At 45.3% G+C, this 9530-nt stretch overlaps 1 long non-coding RNA gene across 1 annotated transcript; it reads right to left on the reverse strand.

Annotated features, from left to right (window-relative positions):
- Positions 1–869: 869 nt before the first annotated feature.
- LOC126030709 (uncharacterized) lies at positions 870–7102 on the reverse strand. The gene is made up of 4 exons (XR_007503165.1): positions 7077–7102; positions 5646–5726; positions 3798–3874; positions 870–902 (listed from the first exon to the last, which is right to left on the reverse strand). It is a non-coding gene; the product is annotated as an uncharacterized LOC126030709 (long non-coding RNA).
- Between the last annotated feature and the right edge of the window lie 2428 nt (positions 7103–9530).

Genomic DNA, 9530 nt, shown 5'->3' on the forward strand with positions numbered 1-9530 from the left:
ACATAAGGTTTCTCTCCTGTATGAATTCTCATGTGCTGAACAAGGCAGGAGGATTGACTGAAGGCCTTTCCACACTGCTGGCATGTATAAGGCTTTTCTCCAGTATGAATTCTTTTGTGCCTCGTAAAGTCTGTGGGTCGAAAGAAGGACTTTCCACACTCACATGTAAAAGGCTTCTCTCCAGTATGACATCTCTTGTGATAATACAGGCTTGACGATTGAGTGAAGGACTTCCCACACTCCTGACATGTATAAGGCCTGTCTCTGGTATGACTTTTCCTGTGTTCGGATAAGTCTGAGGATCGAACAAAGGCCTTGCCACACTCCTGACATGTATAAGACTTTTCTCCAGTATGAATTGCCTTGTGCTTAATAAGGTCTGAAGAGTAAGTAAAGGACATCCCGCACTCCTCACATAAATGTCGTTTCTTTCCTGTCTGAACATCCTTAGGGATACTTGGCTGTGATGGTTGACTCAGAACATGATTCCCTCTCGGACAGCCAGAGAGATCCTGTGCAGTGTGGGTGTCTGAGGGCCTATCATGGTGCGAAACATATGGGAAGGCTCTCCAACATTGCTTAGAGACAGGTGACTGCAATCCACAGGAAGTGTGCTTCTGAGCCTGTGTCTGTGAAAGGCTCAGGGGAAAAAATGCTGGTAGCTCAGCCCAAAGCGGTCCCACCTTAAGTGTCCTTGTCCTGGGGCTTGGTGGAGTAGATTCAAGACGACTATGCCCAGTGGATAGCGACTCGGCAGCGAGGATACTCTCTTCACTCTGGCCCCCTCCAGAACAGGTGTCCCCCAAGTTGTCACTTCCATTGGAATACAAGCAAGACAGTTCCCACCTGACCGTGTCCCAGAGCACAGGATCACCCCTGCCCCACCGAGGCTGGCTGTTTCCCTGTAGAACAAAAGAAGGTAAGTTCAATTAGTTCTGTCTCCTTTGACAGTCTCCATGTTCAAATCCAGCCCTGCATGTGTGATTTCCATCACAGAAACATTTTCTATACAGGTGGACTTCTGTGGTGACAGGTAGACATTGAACCAAGAAATGCCTTGGGACCAGAGAGATAGCTGGAGGTAAGGCATTTGCCTTGTGTGCAGAAGGTCATTGGTTCGAATTCTGACATCCCATATCGTTCCCTGAGCCTGCCAGGAGCGATTTCTGAGTGTAGAGCCAGGAGTAACCCTTGAGCACTGCCGGGTGTGAACCAAAAACCAAAAACAAAAGAAAAGCCTTTATTAGGTAATAAGTCTAATCTGAGATGCAGAAACCATACATTCAGGACCCTAAATAATGAATTACTGGGTTTCATAGGAAGGCCCTCTCATTGGGAGTGCCTATGTTCACTCTGCATCTTCTTCTACACCAAAAAAGATATCCTAAGACTTTTAAGGTACTTGCCTCATACCCTGCTGATAAGGAAAAGCATAGTTTGATTGATCAATAAATCGTCAAATACATTGTTATTTTTTCCATTTTCCCCTTGCTTACTGCCTAGATAATAAATACAGTACTTCAAGGTAAAATATTCTGATCTATGAGGTTGTTAGCCCAATGACTCCACGCTATCTTCTCTTATGGATGCATTGTTTTCTTTTCTGTTTTAAATATTTTGGTCACATTCAGCAGTGCTCAGGCATTACTCCAAATTCGCATGTACGGATCACTCTGGGCACTGCAAAGGGGAACCTTCGAGAGCAGAAAGATGAGATCTAAGTCTAATAAGCCTTAAGGGCAAGGGAAGCACACTCCCTGCTGCACTAACTTCTGGGCCCGATTTTCTTTATTGTCTTTGTGCTTAAGTACACACCTGATGATACTCAGAGATTAACTCTGGCTCTGTGCACAAGAATTTTTCCTAGAGGTGCAAAGAGGACTGTGTGGGATGTTAGGGAAAGAAGACAGGTCAGCCATATAAAGAAAATGCCCTACCTAATGTGATTTTGCACTAGCCCAGTTTCCTTTTCTCAATTCACATGACAATCTGCATTGGGATTGTTCACAAAAGCAATGTTCCAGGTACTCTTTCTTTTTGGGGGGAGGGCCACACCCATTTGATGCTTAGGGGTTACTCCTCGCTAAACTCTCAGAAATTGCCCCTGGCTTGGGGGGACCATATGGGACGCCTGGGGATCGAACCGCGATCCTTCCTTGGCTAGTGCTTGCAAGGCAGACACCTTACCTTACCTCTAGCACCACCTCGCCGGCCCCTTTTTTTGGTTTTTCAGCCACACCCAGTGACGCTCAGGGCTTACTCCTGGCTATGTGCTCAGAAATCGCTCCTGGCTTGGGGGACCATATGGGACGCCCTGGGATCAAACAGCGGTCTGTCCTAGGCTAGCACACGCAAGGCAGACACCTTATGGCTTGCGCCACTATTCTGGTCCTGTTTTTTTGTTTTTTTTTTAAGTAGAACAATAAACAGTATTTTTTATTTGTATTTTTTTTTTTGGTTTTTGAGTCACAACCGGCAGCACTCGGCAGTTGGTTACTCCTAGCTCTGTTATCAGAAAACACTCCTGGCAGGCTCAGGGGACCATATGGACGCCAGGATTCGAACCACCATCCATCCTGGGTCAGCTATGTGCAAGGCAAACTCCCTACTGCTTGCTGTGCTATCTCTCCGGCCCCATTTTTTTTTCCTTTTTGGTTTTTGAACCACACCTAGTAATGCTCAAGGGTTACTCCTGGCTATGCGCTCAGAATTTGCTCCTGGCTTGGGGGACCATATGGGACGCAGGCGAAATTGAACCACGGTCTTTCCTAGGTCAGCTGCATGCAAGGCAAACGCCCTACCACTGCACCACTGCTCAGGTTCCAGGCCCCAATTTTTTTAATTTTGTTTTTTTGTTTGTTTCTTTGTTTTTAGGGGGAGGCCACATATGGTGATGCTCAGGGGTTACTCCTGGCTACGCGTTCAGAAATCGCTCCTGGCTTGGGGACCATATGGGATGCCAGGGATGGAACCCAGGTCTGTCTTGGATCAACCGCATGCAAGGCAAACACCCTACTACTGTGCTATCACTCCAGCTCCAATTTTTTTAATTTTGGACCACACTCGGTACTGGTCAGGGTTTACTTCTGACTCTACACACGGAATCACTCCTGGCATGCAAAGCAGACCATGTGGGATTCTGGGGAGCGTACCAGGGAGAGCTGTGTGCAAGGCAAATGCCCAATCCACTGTGTTTTCACTCTGTCCCATTGATGAACACATTTTAAGGAAGTATAGTGTCCTAAATGGAGAAGTTAGAATGATAACTCAGCGGGTAGGTTTTCCTTTCACACAGCAAACCATTGTTTGATCTCCACCATCCCATGTTTCCCAAGCTAGCCTGGAGGCACCCTGAACGGGGTAAGCTGTGACCCAACAACAAGCAAAAAACAAAATAAAATATGTCATTATAAGCATATTACCCTCAAATATTAATAAGATTTTGTATTTGCATATGTTTTAATTTACTCTTTTGGGGTCCTCACTAGGCAGAGCTCATATTTATTCATAGCTGAGTACTCTGCTTACATTGTATCAAATAAAAATCGCAGTATTTCTTCCTTCCCCACTTTTCCTCATAAATCAGTATCATTTGGTGTGAAAAGTGCTAAGAATTTCTATAGTTCTGAAAACTTCTGAAATTCCTTTTAGTGTTCACGATCCTCCTAGCAGTGTAGAGACCATAACTGAGGGGACTGTGCTAGACTTAAGCTTCACTTTACAAATCCTATGTGCTTGCAGCACTGAGCTATCCCACCACCACAATCATCATACTGAACTGAAATTGCAAATCTTACCATCTCACTCCTATTTGGAGATCTCGTTCCAAAAGTTAGTTGCTGGCACCCCAATACCGGAACTCGTTGTCTGTGTTCTAAAATCAACCCAAATATGCAAAGTATTACTTGAATGAAATCTGGTTGAATGTGGCAACAGAGGTGGAAAACATGTTTTATTAATGTAGTAAATCAGCTTTCAGAAAAGAGAAGATACATTGACAGAACTGAGTGAGTTGCTGGGCAAAATCCACAATAATTTAGTGCTTAAATGTACAGATGAAAAAGTATAAGTGGGGGCCAGAGCGATAGCATAGCAATAGGTCATTACCCTTGCAAGCCGCCAACCCCAGAAAGACCCCCATTCCATTCCTGACATTCCATATGGTTCCTGAGCCTGCCAGGGGCAATTTCTGAGTGCAGCGCCAGGAGTAGCTCCTATGCGCTGCTGGCTGTGACCCAAAAAACAAACAAGCAAAAAATTATGAGTAGACCACAGAGAAAATACAGCAGTGAGAGTTTTTGCCTTGAAAGTGGCTGATCCAAGTTCAATTTTCAGCATCCCATATACCGAATATACTCGAGTATAAGCTAACCCGAATATAAGCCGACCACCCTAATTTTATCCTAAAAAGCTGGGAAACTTGGTGATTCAAGTATAAGCCGAGATATAAAATTCTGCAGCTACTGGTAAATTTCAAAAATAAAAATATATACCCAAACAATTACAATAATTGAGGAATCAGTAAATAAATACATTTACAATACATGATTGTTTGATATACTGTATACCATTAGCATACCACATTAACTCAATGGCAACTTTAATAAAGTGAATAAACCAAAAATCCTGAATCCTTATACTCCAAAACCCCTGCTTATTAAGAGTCAGGATTTGTAAACATTTATTTACACGACTTTACTTCCTTAAATGGGTTTTTCACTTAATTAAATATGCCACTGAATATTGTGGGTTAGTGACATATAGTTCAGTTCAGCCGTCTACCTCATCAGCTCAGCCATGACTTGTGGACTGAGCTGAAGCACTGCCCCCTCCAGCAGACAGCAGAAGACAACTGGAGACTGTGTGCATTTGATTTGGCCTGTGTGCACCAAATAAAATAACCTTTATGAACGAGTATAAGCTGAGTTCAGTTTTGTCGGCACAAATTTTGTGCTGGAAAAATTTGGCTTATACTCAAGTATACATGGTACTCCAAAAGACAATCAAGAAGTAATTCTTTACTGCAGAGCCAAGAGTAACTAACCCCTGAGAATCAGTGAGTTCATTCCAAGAGATAAACAAATAAAAAATTTCTTAATTTTCTCAATAACCAATTAGAGCCATAGTATAGAAATGAGGATGTTGAAATTCCAAATGGGGTAACCAGGTTTGCTCCCAGAATCCCACAAAGGCCCCAAAGTATATTAAGAGCTAATCTAAAGCACAAAGATGAGTAACCCCAAGCAGCACCAAAGAGTAACTTTCAAAACGAGGCAAAATAAACAACTCTACAGGGGGCAGAGGCAAGCATAAAAACATACAGAGCAGAGGGGGCATCCAGCTTCCACTGAGAAAGACACCACAACATGAGCTGTGCAACCAGAGAGCACTGATGGGGGCAACGCTTCAGAATCTCAGGATTTGTCCTAAATGCCCACAGAGAACCAGCAAGAGCAAAGCTACGACAACCAAGTTCCAGATCATTCTGTGACTCAGCATCAAGGTCAGTGAATGGAAGCAGAAAAGGCTCCAAACCCCTATATTGAGAAAACAGCACCCCACCTCAGCACACACATTGCACATGTGCCCACGATATTCCACAAATACCCAAGACCTGAATCCATAGGGGCTCTGTCTACACTCACCTGCTAGCACGCTTCTCTGCAGCAACTCCTGGTCTCTTCCTTCCAACCAGGAGATCAGCGCAGGCTTCACCCAGCAATGCCCTGCTCCAGAGGGAGGATTTGAGTTAAAGACAGAACCTCCCGTGGATGAGTCTTGGACCCAAATGAAAGAGGTTGAATCATGAAACAGATGAAGAGAATTTCTGCTCTCCAGATGCACACTGATTATTGCACAAATGAGGACAGGTCCCACAGAGGGGGCAGCAATAGAATAGTTATGGACTTGGACACTGCTGGCATGCATTAATCTTGGCACCCTCTGTAGTTTCTTAGTCCCATCAGGAATGAGCACTGACTGCAGAGCCAGGAGTAAGCTCAACAACCATCAAGGTTGGCAAGGCCAAACCATGTCTTAAAAGTGGGGGCCAGAAGCCGGAGAGATAGCATGGAGATAAGGCATTTGCCTTGCATGCAGAAGGATGGTGCTTCGAATCCTGGCATCCCATATGGTCCCCCAAGCTAGGAGTGATTTCTTTTTTTTCTTTTGGTTTTTGGGTCACACCCGGCAACGTTCAGGGGTTACTCCTGGCTCTATGCTCAGAAATTGTTCCTGGCACGCTAAGGGGACCATATGGATGCAGAATTTGAACCACAGTCCTTCTGCATGCAAGGCAAACGTCCTACCTCCATGCTATCTCTCTGGCCCCCCAGGAGTGATTTCTGAGTACATAGTAAGGAGTAACCACTGAGCATCACTGGGTGTGGCCCAAAAACCAAAAAAATAAAATAAAAAAAATAAAAAAAATAACAAAGTGATAGTATAGTAGGGTGGGTACATGCCATGCTTTGGACTGACAATGAATTGGATCCCTGAACCACATATAAGATCCAACAAGCCACACAAGGAGTTGTGCATTTTGGGGGGTGGGCACACTTGACAGGGTTCAGTGATGACTCCTGGCCCTATACTAGCAATAACTTCTGGCAGGCTCTGGGATCATTTGGATGCCAGGGATGGAACCAGGTCAGCCACTGACAAGGCAAACAACCTACCGCTTATGTTTTCCTCCAGACCAGCAGTTATCTGAAGTACAGACCTGGGCATAGGCAATGGGAACTCCTCAGTGTGGTTCAACACATGCAAAAAAAAAAAAAAAAAAACAGGGAAAAAGAAAAATTGCCCAGGATAGAAAGCAATGGGTTGTGGAATATGGTTTGCATGTAGAAGCTCAGATTAGAAGATTAGATCCCTGTCCTACATAATGTTCCAAGAAGCACTGGGTCAACCCATTTCTACTGTCGTGTGACCCTTATGAAATCATGAAAAGAATGTGAGTCACAGGAAACAACAATAGCACCCGTGGGTAGACCCTTTGCTTTGTATGTGCTCAGCCTGTCTTCAATCCATAAGGAGATTGGATGGACAGGTACCCCAGAGAGGCTCTCACCTACAGCCAGCAGGTGCTGGTAGGTCTCCAGCATCACATCTCTGTAGAGTTTCCACTCAGAGGCGTCCAGGTACAGCAACTCTTCCTCAGAGAAGCTCACAGTTACATCAGGGAAGGTCACTGTGTCCTGCAACAGCAGACACAGGAAGAGGGTCAGGGCCAGCTAGATCCTGCATTGAGTCTGGATCTGCATTGAAAATAGGATCCCAGGACCCTAAGAGGACTCAAGTCCTCTCCCCTTTGCCCTCAAGTGGAACAAGCTTCCCTGTCCTATTCTCCACAGGCCCCTGAAAGATTAATCCCAATATCACTCTAAGAAATTCAGATCAGCCAACATGACCTGTGGACATAATTCTAGAAGGATTCTGGAGGTGCTAGATGGAACAGACACCCCAAGGCCTAGCCCCAAAAGAGAACCAGAAGGGTCTATTAAAGTAACTCTAGGTGGAGTCCAAAACGTTGAAAACATATCAGTCCATCCTGCCCCCAAAGCCAGACTATGCACAAGTCTACAAGGGGTGAGAAGGAAAACTCATAGTTCATTGAACAACTCAAATCTGTGTTTCTGATTATTAGCACTTACAGTTCACCCCAAAACAATTCCCTCCGGTTACAGAAAAACAAAATCTGACTCCAGCATCTATGGCTTCCAGAAAGATCTGCTTTCATTTCCCTCCTATGCCACAAAGCCAAGGGGAGTGCAGACAAGGACGCTTTGAAATTGCAACTGGTTTACTGAGGAGAAATGTGGCTGCAGGGAGAAGGCAAGACCCTGCAGGAAAAGGACAAAAAAGCTGAACTACATGTCCTGGGGCCAGGAAGGGTCAATTCAGGCATATGTTTAGTGCCTCATGATGTGCCTAGGAATGACTCCTGAGCATACAGCCCAAAATAAGACATGCTAATGTGGCACAAAATCCAATGTGGCACAAAACAAAACAATCAGGTATAGTACAGCACAAAGAAACAAAAATTAAAGAGAAAACCTGCAGGGAAATGCAAGGACCCAGGCACTGCTCTTTCAATCAGTAAGGTGGAAAATTCTATGCCAAGAGCCCAGGGAAGGGAAAGTATGGAATGTGACAAACCCACATAGAGGTTCCTATGTGAAGAGTGGAAGGAGACAGGGACAAGGGCATTGGTTTACATCTAGTTACAGCAGCAAAATACAATTTAAGAACTTTATTCTGCTCCAATACAACAATAGTAGAGTTCTTGCCTTGCACTTGGATGTTCTAAATGTAGTTTCCTCATCCCAAAAAGATGTGATTCCTAAGTGCAGGCAGAATCAGAAAAACCCCATTAGGGTGTAGTACTAAAAAATAAAGATCTTTTCCATGGGTTGGACAGGAATGATGCAGAAATCCTGACATTACCAAAGTAAGAGTCCATATTATGAGTTTAACCCTGGATCTTGGCACTCATTGTGTCTCAGACCTGACAAAGGTGACGAAGGAGCACTGGACCAGGATTAAGACCTGAGCATCACAGAGTAGAGCCCCCAAACAAATAAAACAAATGAAGACAAACGCCTCTAATAGCAGAGTCCAGTGTCCCTGCCTGAAGTCAAACCAAGGCCCAGTGATTCATTCATGAAACATCTCTGATGCTGGGGGGCTGCACATACCTGTCCCCCAATTCTGTTCCTCTCTGAGACCAAACTCGCCCCTACCTGGGAACAGGAAGTCAAAGGTTGCATTTCCATCTTCTCACTCCTGGATTATTCTTTAAGAGCAGCAGCAAGCCTGAGAAAAGTCATAGCTGTGAGAACCAGAAACAAGCACAAACCCCTGCCCTGACCGAAGTGACTGTATGAAGGGTCGGAAACACACAGACGGCTGCACCCCAGTAACCACATCAGACCCAACAAGAAATGAAGTCAGATACTCCTTTCTTCCAGGGGGCCTGCGATGGAAACTGGAGCACAGGCCATTGCCTTCCTCTACTGACCTGAGACCATTATCCTCCCTGGGCCCCACAGAGTCTCCAAGAGCTCTGGACAGGGGCTGACTCTGGAACAGAAGTTCTGCACACTAGTGCTTCTTGCAGGCAGGCAGCAGCACAGGCCCTGCACTCAGGCCGAAAGTGACTCTGCCACAGAAATCCAGAGGGAACCAGCCATTAGGTCCCTGGGGATATGGGTCTGGGGGTGCCCTCCTAGAGACCAAAGTCATCCTAGAAAGTCATCATCACAAGTTCCACCGAGCTCCTCCATGTGGGCCCTGCTTGATCCTAACAGGTTCAGCACATCTGATCCAAGCATCCAGTCCCCGCTCCTTTGTGAGGGAACATTTGTGCAAAGTGCCAAACAGCAATCATCCTTTTCTCCCCAGCGCTTACTAAGAACCATGCTGTGACCGGTCTAGCACTTGGAGCTTCTCACCCAATAGATCTTGGGGAGGGGACTAAAGAACAGCCAGGTGGGCTCTTGCCCATCAGGTGCTGACCCAACTAGTAT

Source organism: Suncus etruscus, chromosome 15 (genome assembly GCF_024139225.1).
Source record: "Suncus etruscus isolate mSunEtr1 chromosome 15, mSunEtr1.pri.cur, whole genome shotgun sequence".
NCBI classification, from domain to species: Eukaryota; Metazoa; Chordata; class Mammalia; order Eulipotyphla; family Soricidae; genus Suncus; species Suncus etruscus.